Below are 12,952 nucleotides of genomic sequence, written 5' to 3' on the forward strand. Positions count from 1 at the left end.
CAGCGTGCCACAGAGCAAGACCTATAGTGTTGCTGGTCACGCTGGACGTCAAAAACGCTTTTAACTCAGCTAGGTGGGAGGACATGCTTGAGGCACTAGAAAGCACTTTCAAAGTACCGCAATATTTGTTAGAAATTTTAAGGGACTACCTAAGAGAGAGGTATCTAATATATGAAAGTACTCACGGTCAAAAAAAGGTAAAAATAACAGGTGGAGCAGCCCAGGGATCGGTACTAGGTCCCGATCTCTGGAATATAACTTACGACAGTCTTCTTCGGTTAGACATGCCAGAAAGCACCTTCCTCGTTGCATTTGCAGACGACGTGGCAGCTGTGATAACAGCACCAAGCTGCGAGCTGGCACAGCTAAAATTAAACCAGGTCATGCGTAATGTAAATAGGTGGATGGCTGAGCACGGTCTCCAGTTAGCAACAGCCAAAACGGAGATCGTCATCCTCACAAAGAGACGTATTCCCACTACCAGGAACATGATGGTTGGGGACCAGCCAATAGAAACACTCGCTTCAGCGAAATATCTGGGAGTGAGGTTAGACAGCAAACTCAACTTCTCGGATCACATACGAGGGACCTGCGAAAGAGCTGCGCGCATAATAGCGCAGTTGAGTAGATTAATGGCAAACACAGGTGGCCCAAAACCATGCACAAGGAAGTTGCTTGCATCAGCCTCGGATTCTATACTCTTATATGGTGCAGAAATCTGGGCGGACGCAATGAAATACCGGAAGAACCGAGCCGCCCTCACCTCGGTCCAACGCAGAGGGGCGCTGCGAATATCTTCGGCTTACCGCACGGTCTCAGCTGAAGCTGTCCTGGTCGTTGCGGGAACCATACCGATATATCTTCTCGTTGAGGAAAGAAAAACAATATATGACAACGGATCGCAAGCAAGTAGAGCTGCTGTTGCCATGCAGGCGCGAGAAGAATCGATCCGACGTTGGCAAGATCAGTGGAGCAACAGCATCGTAGGAAAGTGGACTAGGGAACTAATCCCTGAACTTGATCCATGGTTGAAGCGACCGCACGGAGAGGTAGACTTTTACCTGACCCAGTTTCTAACGGGACATGGTTACTTCCGCAAATACCTACACAGAATGTGTAAGGTTGATAGCCCGAGCTGTCTGTACTGTGGGGAAATAGACGATGTACGCCACACCTTCTTCGAATGCAGGCACTTCTCCCATCAGCGAACTTTAACTCTAACTTTACTTTAACTTTAATTTTAACTTTAACTTTAACTTTAATTTTAACTTTAACTTTAACTTTAACTTTAACTTTAACTTGCGCTTTAACTTTAGCATTCACTTTAACTTTAACTTTAACTTTAGCTTTAACTTTAACTTTAACTTTAACTTTAACTTTAACTTTAACCTTAACTTTAACTTTAACTTTAACTTTAACTTTAACTTTAACTTTAACTTTAACTTTAACTTTAACTTTCACTTTAACTTTAACTTTATTTTTAACTTTAACTTTAACTTTCGCTTTATCTTTAACATTCACTTTAACTTTAAATTTAACTTTAACTTTAACTTAAACTTTAACTTTAACTTTCGCTTTAACTTTAACATTCACTTTAACTTTAACTTTAACTTTAACTTTAACTTTAACTTTAACTGTAACTTTAACTTTAACTTTAACTTTATTTTTAACTTTTACCTTAACTTTCGCTTTATCTTTAACATTCACTTTAACTTTAACTTTAACTTTCGCTTTAAATTTAACATTCACTTTAACTTTTACTTTAACTTTAACTTTAACTTCAACCTTAACTTTAACTTTCACTTTAACTTTAACTTTAACTATACTTTTAACTTTAACTTTAACTTTAACTTTAACTTTAACTTTAACTTTAACTTTAACTTTAACCTTAACCTTAACTTTAACTTTAACTTTAACTTTAACTTTAACTTTAACTTTTACTTTCACTTTAACTTTAACTTTATTTTTAACTTTAACCTTAACTTTCGCTTTATCTTTAACATTCACTTTAACTTTTATTTTAACTTTAACTTTCGCTTTAACTTTAACATTCACTTTAACTTTAACTTTAACTTTAACTTTAACTTTAACTTTAACTTTAACTTTAACTTTAACTTTAACTTTCACTTTAACTTTAACTTTATTTTTAACTTTAACTTTAACTTTCGCTTAAACTTTAACTTTAACTTTAAATTTAACTTTAACTTTAACTTTAACTTTAGCTTTAACTTTAACTTTAACTTTAAATTTAATTTTTACTTTAAATTTAACTTTAACTTTAACTATAACTTTAACTTTAACTTTAACTTTAAATTTAACTTTAACTTTAAATTTAACTTTAACTTTCACTTTCACTTTAACTTTAACTTTCACTTTCACTTTAACTTTAACTTTCGTTTTAACTTTGACTTTAACTTTAACTTTAACTTTAACTGTAACTTTAACTTTAAATTTAACTTTAACTTTAACCTGAACTTTAACTTTAACTTTAACCTGAACTTTAACTTTAACTTTAATTTTAACTTTAACTTTAACTTTAACTTTAACTTTAACTTTAACTTTAACTTTAACTTTAAATTTAACTTTAACTTTAACTTTAACTTTAACCTTAACTTTAACTTTAACTTTAACACTCACTTTAACTTTCGCTTTAACTTTAACATTCACTTTAAATTTAACTTTAACTTTAACTTTAACCTTCGCTTTAACTTTAGCATTCACTTTAACTTTAACTTTAACCTTAACTTTAACTTTAACTTTAACCTTAACTTTAACTTTAACTTTAAATTTAACTTTAACTTTAACTTTAACTTTAACTTTAACGTTAACTTTAACCTTAACTTTAACTTTAACTTTAACTTTAATTTTAACTTTAACTTTAACTTTAACTTTAACTTTAACTTTAACTTTAGCTTTAACTTTAAGTTTAACTTTAACTTTAACTTTTACTTCAACTTTAACTTTAACTTTAATTTTATCTTTAACTTTAACTTTATCTTTAACCTTAACTTTAACTTTAACTTTAACTTTAACCTTAACTTTAACTTTAATTTTAACTTTAACTTTAACTTTAACTTTAACTTTAACTTCAACTTTAACTTTAACTTTAAATTTAACTTTAACTTTAACTTTAACTTTAACTTTAACTTTAACTTTAACTGTAACTTTAACTTTAACTTTAACTTTCGCTTTAACTTTAACATTCACTTTAACTTTAACTTTAACCTTAAATTTAACTTTAACTTTAACTTTAACTTTAACTTTAAATTTAAATTTAAATTTAAATTTAAATTTAACTTTAGCTTTAACTTTAACTTTAACTTTTACTTTAAATTTAACTTTAACTTTAACTTTAATTTTAACTTTAAATTTAACTTTAACTTCACCTTTAACTTTAACTTTAACTTTAACTTTAACTTTAACTTTAACTTTAACTTTAACTTTAACATTCACTTTAACTTTACCTTTAGCTTTAACTTTAACCTGAACTTTAACTTTAACCTTAACTTTAATTTTAACTTTAACTTTGACTTTAACTTTAACTTTAACTTTAACTTTCGCTTTAACTTTAACATTCACTTTAACTTTAACTTTAACTCTAACTTTAACTGTAAATTTAACTTTAACTTTAACTTTAACTTTCACTTTAACTTTAACTTTACATTTAATTTTAACTTTAACTTTAACTTTAACTATAACTTTAAATTTAACTTTAACTTTAAATTTAACTTTAACTTTAAATTTAACTTTAACTTTCACTTTCACTTTAACTTTAACTTTCACTTTCACTTTAACTTTAACTTTCGCTTTAACTTTGACTTTAACTTTAACTTTAACTGTAACTTTAACTTTCGCTTTAACTTTGACTTTAACTTTAACTTTAACTTTAACTTTAACTGTAACTTTAACTTTAACTTTAACTTTAACTTTATTTTTAACTTTAACCTTAACTTTCGCTTTATCTTTAACTTTAACTTTACATTTAATTTTAACTTTAACTTTAACTTTAACTATAACTTTAAATTTAACTTTAACTTTAACTTTAAATTTAACTTTAACTTTAAATTTAACTTTAACTTTAACTTTCGCTTTAACTTTAACTTTAACTTTAAATTTAACTTTAACTTTAACTTTAATTTTAACTTTAACTTTAACTTTAACTTTAGCTTTAACTTTAACTTTAACTTTACATTTAATTTTAACTATAACTTTAACTTTAACTATAACTTTAAATTTAACTTTAACTTTAAATTTAACTTTAACTTTAAATTTAACTTTAACTTTAACTTTAACTTTAACTTTAACTTTAACTTTAACTTTAACTTTAACTTTAACTTTAACTTTAACTTTAACTTTAACTTTAACTTTAACTTTAACTTTAACTTTAACTTTAACTTTAACTTTAACTGTAACTGTAACTTTAACTTTAACTTTAACTTTCACTTTAACTTTAACTTTATTTTTAACTTTAGCTTTAACTTTCGCTTAAACTTTAACTTTAACTTTAACTTTAAATTTAACTTTAACTTTAACTTTAACTTTAGCTTTAACTTTAACTTTAACTTTAACTTTAACTTTAAATTTAATTTTAACTTTAAATTTAACTTTAACTTTAACTATAACTTTAACTTTAACTTTAACTTTAATTTTAACTTTAACTTTAAATTTAACTTTAACTTTCACTTTAACTTTAACTTTAACTTTAACTTTCACTTTCACTTTAACTTTAACTTTCGCTTTAACTTTGACTTTAACTTTAACTTTAACTTTAACTTTAACTGTAACTTTAACTTTAAATTTAACTTTAACTTTAACCTGAACTTTAACTTTAACCTGAACTTTAACTTTAACTTTAACTTTAAATTTAACTTTAACTTTAACTTTAACTTTAACTTTAACTTTAACTTTAACTTTAACTTTAACCTTAACTTTAACTTTAACTTTAACTTTAACACTCACTTTAACTTTCGCTTTAACTTTAACATTCACTTTAAATTTAACTTTAACTTTCGCTTTAACTTTAGCATTCACTTTAACTTTAACTTTAACCTTAACTTTAACTTTAACTTTAACTTTAACTTTAACTTTAACTTTAACTTTAACTTTAACCTTAACTTTAACTTTAACTTTAACTTTAAATTTAACTTTAACTTTAACTTTAACTTTAACGTTAACTTTAACCTTAACTTTAACTTTAACTTTAACTTTAACTTTAATTTTAACTTTAACTTTAACTTTAACTTTAACTTTAACTTTAAATTTAACTTTAACTTTACCCTTAACTTTAACTTTAACTTTAGCTTTAACTTTAAGTTTAACTTTACCTTTAACTTTTACTTCAACTTTAACTTTAACTTTAATTTCAACTTTAACTTTAACTTTATCTTTAACCTTAACTTTAACTTTAACTTTAACTTTAACTTTAACTTTAACTTTAACTTTAACTTTAACTTTAACTTTAACTTTAACTTTAACTTTAATTTTAACTTTAACTTTAACTTTAACTTCAACTTTAACTTTAAATTTAACTTTAACTTTAACTTTAACTGTAACTTTAACTTTAACTTTAACTTTAACTTTAACTTTAACTTTCGCTTTAACTTTAACATTCACTTTAACTTTAACTTTAACCTTAAATTTAACTTTAACTTTAACTTTAAATTTAAATTTAACTTTAACTTTTACTTTAAATTTAACTTTAACTTTAACTTTAACTTTAACTTTAAATTTAACTTTAACTTTACCTTTAACTTTAACTTTAACTTTAACTTTAACTTTAACTTTAACTTTAACTTTAACATTCACTTTAACTTTACCTTTAGCTTTAACTTTAACCTGAACTTTAACTTTAACTTTAACTTTAACCTTAACTTTAATTTTAACTTTAACTTTAACTTTGACTTTAACTTTAACTTTCACTTTAACTTTATTTTTAACTTTAACTTTAACTTTCGCTTTAACTTTAACATTCACTTTAACTTTAACTTTAACTCCAACTTTAACTGTAAATTTAACTTTAACTTTAACTTTCACTTTAACTTTAACTTTATTTTTAACTTTAACTTTAACTTTCGCTTTAACTTTAACTTTAAATTTAACTTTAACTTTAACTTTAGCTTTAACTTTAACTTTAACTTTAACTTTACATTTAATTTTAATTTTAACTTTAACTTTAACTATAACTTTAAATTTAACTTTAGCTTTAACTTTAAATTTAACTTTAACTTTAAATTTAACTTTAACTTTCACTTTCACTTTCACTTTCACTTTAACTTTCACTTTCACTTTCACTTTCACTTTAACTTTAACTTTCGGCTTTAACTTTGACTTTAACTTTAACTTTAACTGTAACTTTAACTTTAAATTTAACTTTAACCTGAACTTTAACTTTAACTTTAATCTGAACTTTAACTTTAACTTTAATTTTAACTTTAACTTTAACTTTAAATTTAACTTTAACTTTAACCTTAACTTTAACTTTAACTTTAACATTCACTTTAACTTTCGCTTTAACTTTAACATTCACTTTAAATTTAACTTTCGCTTTAACTTTAGCATTCACTTTAACTTTAACTTTAACCTTAACTTTAACTTTAACTTTAACTTTAACTTTAACTTTAACTTTAACTTTAACTTTAACTTTAACTTTAACTTTAACTTTAACTTTAACTTTAACTTTAACTTTAACTTTAACTTTAACTTTAACTTTAACGTTAACCTTAACTTTAACTTTAACTTTAACTTTAACTTTAACTTTAACTTTAAATTTAACTTTAACTTTAACCTTAACTTTAACTTTAACTTTAACTTTAATTTTAAATTTAACTTTAACTTTAACTTTAACTTTAACTTTAACTTTAACTTTAACTTTAACTTTAACTTTAACTTTAACTTTAACTTCAACTTTAAATTTAACTTTAACTTTAACTTTAACTTTAACTTTAACTTTAACTTTAACTTTAACTTTAACTTTAACTTTAACTTCAACTTTAACTTTAACTTTAACTTTAACTTTAACTTTAACTTTAACCTTAACTTTAACTTTAACTTTAACTTTAACTTTAACTTTAACTTTAACTTTAGCTTTAACTTTAACTTTAACTTTTACTTCAACTTTAACTTTAACTTAACTTTAACTTTAATTTTAACTTTAACTTTATCTTTAACCTTAACTTTAACTTCAACCTAAACTTTAACTTTAACTTTCACTTTCACTTTAACTTTAACTTTAACTTTCGCTTTAACTTTAACATTCACTTTAACTTAAACTTTAACTTTAATTTTAACTTTAACTTTAACTTTAAATTTAACTTTATCTTTAACTTTAACTTTAATTTTAACAATAACTTTAACTTTAACTTTACTTTAATTTTAACTTTAACTTTAACTTTAACTATAACTTTAACTTTAACTTTAGCTTTAACTTTAACTTTAACTTTAATTTTAAATTTAACTTTAACTTTAACTTTCACTTTCACTTTAACTTTAACTTTAACTTTCGCTTTCGCTTTAACTTTAACTTTAACTTTCGCTTTAAATTTAACATTCACTTTAACTTTAACTTTAACTTTGAATTTAACTTTAACTTTAACATTCACTTTATCTTTAACTTTAACTTTAACTTTAACTTTCACTTTAACTTTAACTTTAACTTTAACTTTAACTCTAACTTTAACTTTAACTTTAACTTTAACTTTAACTTTAACTTTAACTGTAACTTTAACTTTAACTATAACTTTAACTTTAATTTTAAATTTAACTTTAACTTTAACCTTAACTTTAACTTTAACTTTAACTTTAAATTTAACTTTAACTTTAACTCTTACTTTAAATTTAACTTTAACTTTACCTTTAACTTTAACTTTAACTATAACTTTAACTTTAACTTTAACTTTAACTTTAAATTTAACTTTAACTTTAACTTTAACTTTAACTTTTACTTTCGCTTTAACTTTAACATTCACTTTGTCTTTAACTTTAACTTTAACCTTAACTTTAACTTTAACTTTACTTTAATTTTAACTTTAACTTTCACTTTAACTTTAACCTTAACTTTCGCTTTAACTTTAACTTTAACCCTAACTTTAACATTAACTTTAACTTTAACTTTAACTTTGACTTTAACTTTGACTTTAACTTTAACTTTAACTTTAACATTAACTTAAACTTTAACTTTAACTTTATTTTTAACTTTAACTTTAACTTTCGCTTTAACTTTAGCATTCACTTTAACTTCAACTTTAACTTTAACTTCAACTTTAACTTTAAATTTATCTTTAACTTTAACTATAACTTCAATTTTAACTTTAACTTTAACTTCAACTTTAACTTTAACTTTAATTTTAAATTTAACTTTAACTTTAATTTTAACTTTAACTTTAACTTTAACTTTATCTTTAACTTTAACTTTAATTTTAACTATAACTTTAACTTTAACTTTACTTTAATTTTAACTTTAACTTTAACTATAACTTTAACTTTAACTTTAACTTTAACTTTAAATTTAACTTTAACTTTCACTTTCATTTTAACTTTAACTTTCGCTTTCGCTTTAACTTTAACTTTAACTTTAGCGTTAACTTTAACTTTAACTTTAACTTTAACTTTAACTTTAACTTTAACTTTAACTTTAACTTTAACTTTAACTTTAACTTTAATTTTAACTTTAACTTTAACTTTAACTTTAACTTTAACTTTGACTTTAACTTTAACTTTAAGTTTCGCTTTAACTTTAACATTCACTTTAACTTTAACTTTGACTTTAACTTTAACTTTAACATTCACTTTATCTTTAACTTTAACTTTAACTTTAACTTTAACTTTAACTCTAACTTTAACTTTAACTTTAACTTTAACTGTAACTTTAACTTTAACTTTAACCTTTACTTTAACTTTAACTTTGACTTTAACTTTAACTTTAATTTTAACTTTAACTTTAACCTTAACTTTAACTTTAACTCTTAATTTAACTTTAACTTTAACTTTACCTTTAACTTTAACTTTAAATATAACTTTAACTTTAGCTTTAACTTTAAATTTAACTTTAACTTTAACTTTCGCTTTAACTTTAACATTCACTTTATCTTTAACTTTAACTTTAACCTTAACTTTAACTTTAACTTTAAATTCAACTTTAACTTTAACTTTAACTTAACTTTAACTTTAACTTTAATTTTAACTTTACTCTAATTTTAACTTTAACTTTCACTTTAACCTTAACTTTAACCTTAACTTTAACTTTCGCTTTAACTTTACCTTTAACCCTAACTTTAACTTTAACTTTAACTTTCACTTTAACTTTGACTTTAACTTTAACTTTAACGTTAACTAAAACTTTAACTTTAACTTTACCTTTATTTTTAACTTTAACTTTAACTTTCGCTTTAACTTTAGCATTCACTTTAACTTTAACTTTAACTTTAACTTTAAGTTTAACTTTAACTTTAACTTTAACTTTAACTTTAACTTTAGGTTTAACTTTAACTTTAACTTTAAATTTAACTTTAACTTTAACTTTAGCTTTCACTTTCACTTTCATTTTAACTTTAACTTTAACTTTCGCTTTCGCTTTAACTTTAACTTTAACTTAACTTTAACTTTAACTTTAACTTTAACTTTAACTTTAACTTAAACTTTAACTCTAACTTTACTTTAACTTTAATTTTAACTTTAACTTTAACTTTAATTTTAACTTTAACTTTAACTTTAACTTTAACTTGCGCTTTAACTTTAGCATTCACTTTAACTTTAACTTTAACTTTAACTTTAACTTTAACTTTAGCTTTAACTTTAACTTTAACTTTAACTTTAACTTTAACTTTAACTTTAACTTTAACCTTAACTTTAACTTTAACTTTAACTTTAACTTTAACTTTCACTTTAACTTTAACTTTATTTTTAACTTTAACTTTAACTTTCGCTTTATCATTAACATTCACTTTAACTTTAAATTTAACTTTAACTTTAACTTAAACTTTAACTTTAACTTTCGCTTTAACTTTAACATTCACTTTAACTTTAACTTTAACTTTAACTTTAACTTTAACTTTAACTTTAACTGTAACTTTAACTTTAACTTTAACTTTATTTTTAACTTTTACCTTAACTTTCGCTTTATCTTTAACATTCACTTTAACTTTAACTTTAACTTTCGCTTTAAATTTAACATTCACTTTAACTTTTACTTTAACTTTAACTTTAACTTCAACCTTAACTTTAACTTTCACTTTAACTTTAACTTTAACTATACTTTTAACTTTAACTTTAACTTTAACTTTAACTTTAACTTTAACCTTAACTTTAACTTTAACTTTAACTTTAACTTTAACTTTTACTTTCACTTTAACTTTAACTTTATTTTTAACTTTAACCTTAACTTTCGCTTTATCTTTAACATTCACTTTAACTTTTATTTTAACTTTAACTTTCGCTTTAACTTTAACATTCACTTTAACTTTAACTTTAACTTTAACTTTAACTTTAACTTTAACTTTAACTTTAACTTTAACTTTAACTTTAACTTTAACTTTAACTTTCACTTTAACTTTAACTTTATTTTTAACTTTAACTTTAACTTTCGCTTAAACTTTAACTTTAACTTTAAATTTAACTTTAACTTTAACTTTAACTTTAACTTTAGCTTTAACTTTAACTTTAACTTTAAATTAAATTTTAACTTTAAATTTAACTTTAACTTTAACTATAACTTTAACTTTAACTTTAAATTTAACTTTAACTTTAAATTTAACTTTAACTTTCACTTTCACTTTAACTTTAACTTTCACTTTCACTTTAACTTTAACTTTCGTTTTAACTTTGACTTTAACTTTAACTTTAACTGTAACTTTAACTTTAAATTTAACTTTAACTTTAACCTGAACTTTAACTTTAACTTTAACCTGAACTTTAACTTTAACTTTAATTTTAACTTTAACTTTAACTTTAACTTTAACTTTAACTTTAACTTTAACTTTAACTTTAACTTTAACTTTAACTTTAACTTTAACTTTAAATTTAACTTTAACTTTAACTTTAACTTTAACTTTTACCTTAACTTTAACTTTAACTTTAACACTCACTTTAACTTTCGCTTTAACTTTAACATTCACTTTAAATTTAACTTTAACTTTAACTTTAACTTTCGCTTTAACTTTAGCATTCACTTTAACTTTAACTTTAACCTTAACTTTAACTTTAACTTTAACCTTAACTTTAACTTTAACTTTAAATTTAACTTTAACTTTAACTTTAACTTTAACTTTAACGTTAACTTTAACCTTAACTTTAACTTTAACTTTAACTTTAACTTTAATTTTAACTTTAACTTTAACTTTAACTTTAACTTTAACTTTAACTTTAACTTTAGCTTTAACTTTAAGTTTAACTTTAACTTTAACTTTTACTTCAACTTTAACTTTAACTTTAATTTTATCTTTAACTTTAACTTTATCTTTAACCTTAACTTTAACTTTAACTTTAACTTTAACCTTAACTTTAACTTTAACTTTAATTTTAACTTTAACTTTAACTTTAACTTTAACTTCAACTTTAACTTTAACTTTAAATTTAACGTTAACTTTAACTTTAACTTTAACTTTAACTTTAACTGTAACTTTAACTTTAACTTTAACTTTCGCTTTAACTTTAACATTCACTTTAACTTTAACTTTAACCTTAAATTTAACTTTAACTTTAACTTTAACTTTAACTTTAAATTTAAATTTAAATTTAAATTTAAATTTAAATTTAAATTTAAATTTAAATTTAACTTTAGCTTTAACTTTAACTTTAACTTTTACTTTAAATTTAACTTTAACTTTAACTTTAATTTTAACTTTAAATTTAACTTTAACTTCACCTTTAACTTTAACTTTAACTTTAACTTTAACTTTAACTTTAACTTTAACTTTAACTTTAACTTTAACTTTAACATTCACTTTAACTTTACCTTTAGCTTTAACTTTAACCTGAACTTTAACTTTAACTTTAACCTTAACTTTAATTTTAACTTTAACTTTGACTTTAACTTTAACTTTAACTTTAACTTTCGCTTTAACTTTAACATTCACTTTAACTTTAACTTTAACTCTAACTTTAACTGTAAATTTAACTTTAACTTTAACTTTCACTTTAACTTTAACTTTACATTTAATTTTAACTTTAACTTTAACTTTAACTATAACTTTAAATTTAACTTTAACTTTAAATTTAACTTTAACTTTAAATTTAACTTTAACTTTCACTTTCACTTTAACTTTAACTTTCACTTTCACTTTAACTTTAACTTTCGCTTTAACCTTGACTTTAACTTTAACTTTAACTGTAACTTTAACTTTCGCTTTAACTTTGACTTTAACTTTAACTTTAACTTTAACTTTAACTGTAACTTTAACTTTAACTTTAACTTTAACTTTAACTTTATTTTTAACTTTAACCTTAACTTTCGCTTTATCTTTAACTTTAACTTTACATTTAATTTTAACTTTAACTTTAACTTTAACTATAACTTTAAATTTAACTTTAACTTTAACTTTAAATTTAACTTTAACTTTAAATTTAACTTTAACTTTAACTTTCGCTTTAACTTTAACTTTAACTTTAAATTTAACTTTAACTTTAACTTTAATTTTAACTTTAACTTTAACTTTAACTTTAGCTTTAACTTTAACTTTAACTTTACATTTAATTTTAACTTTAACTTTAACTTTAACTATAACTTTAAATTTAACTTTAACTTTAACTTTAAATTTAACTTTAACTTTAAATTTAACTTTAACTTTCACTTTAACTTTAACTTTAACTTTAACTCTCGCTTTAACTTTGACTTTAACTTTAACTTTAACTTTAACTTTAACTTTCGCTTTAACTTTGACTTTAACTTTAACTTTAACTTTAACTTTAACTTTAACTTTCGCTTTAACTTTAACATTCACTTTAACTTTAACTTTAACTT

The sequence above is a fragment of the Eurosta solidaginis genome, unplaced genomic scaffold (assembly GCF_040869045.1).
Source record: "Eurosta solidaginis isolate ZX-2024a unplaced genomic scaffold, ASM4086904v1 ctg00001045.1, whole genome shotgun sequence".
In the NCBI taxonomy this organism is placed as follows: Eukaryota; Metazoa; Arthropoda; class Insecta; order Diptera; family Tephritidae; genus Eurosta; species Eurosta solidaginis.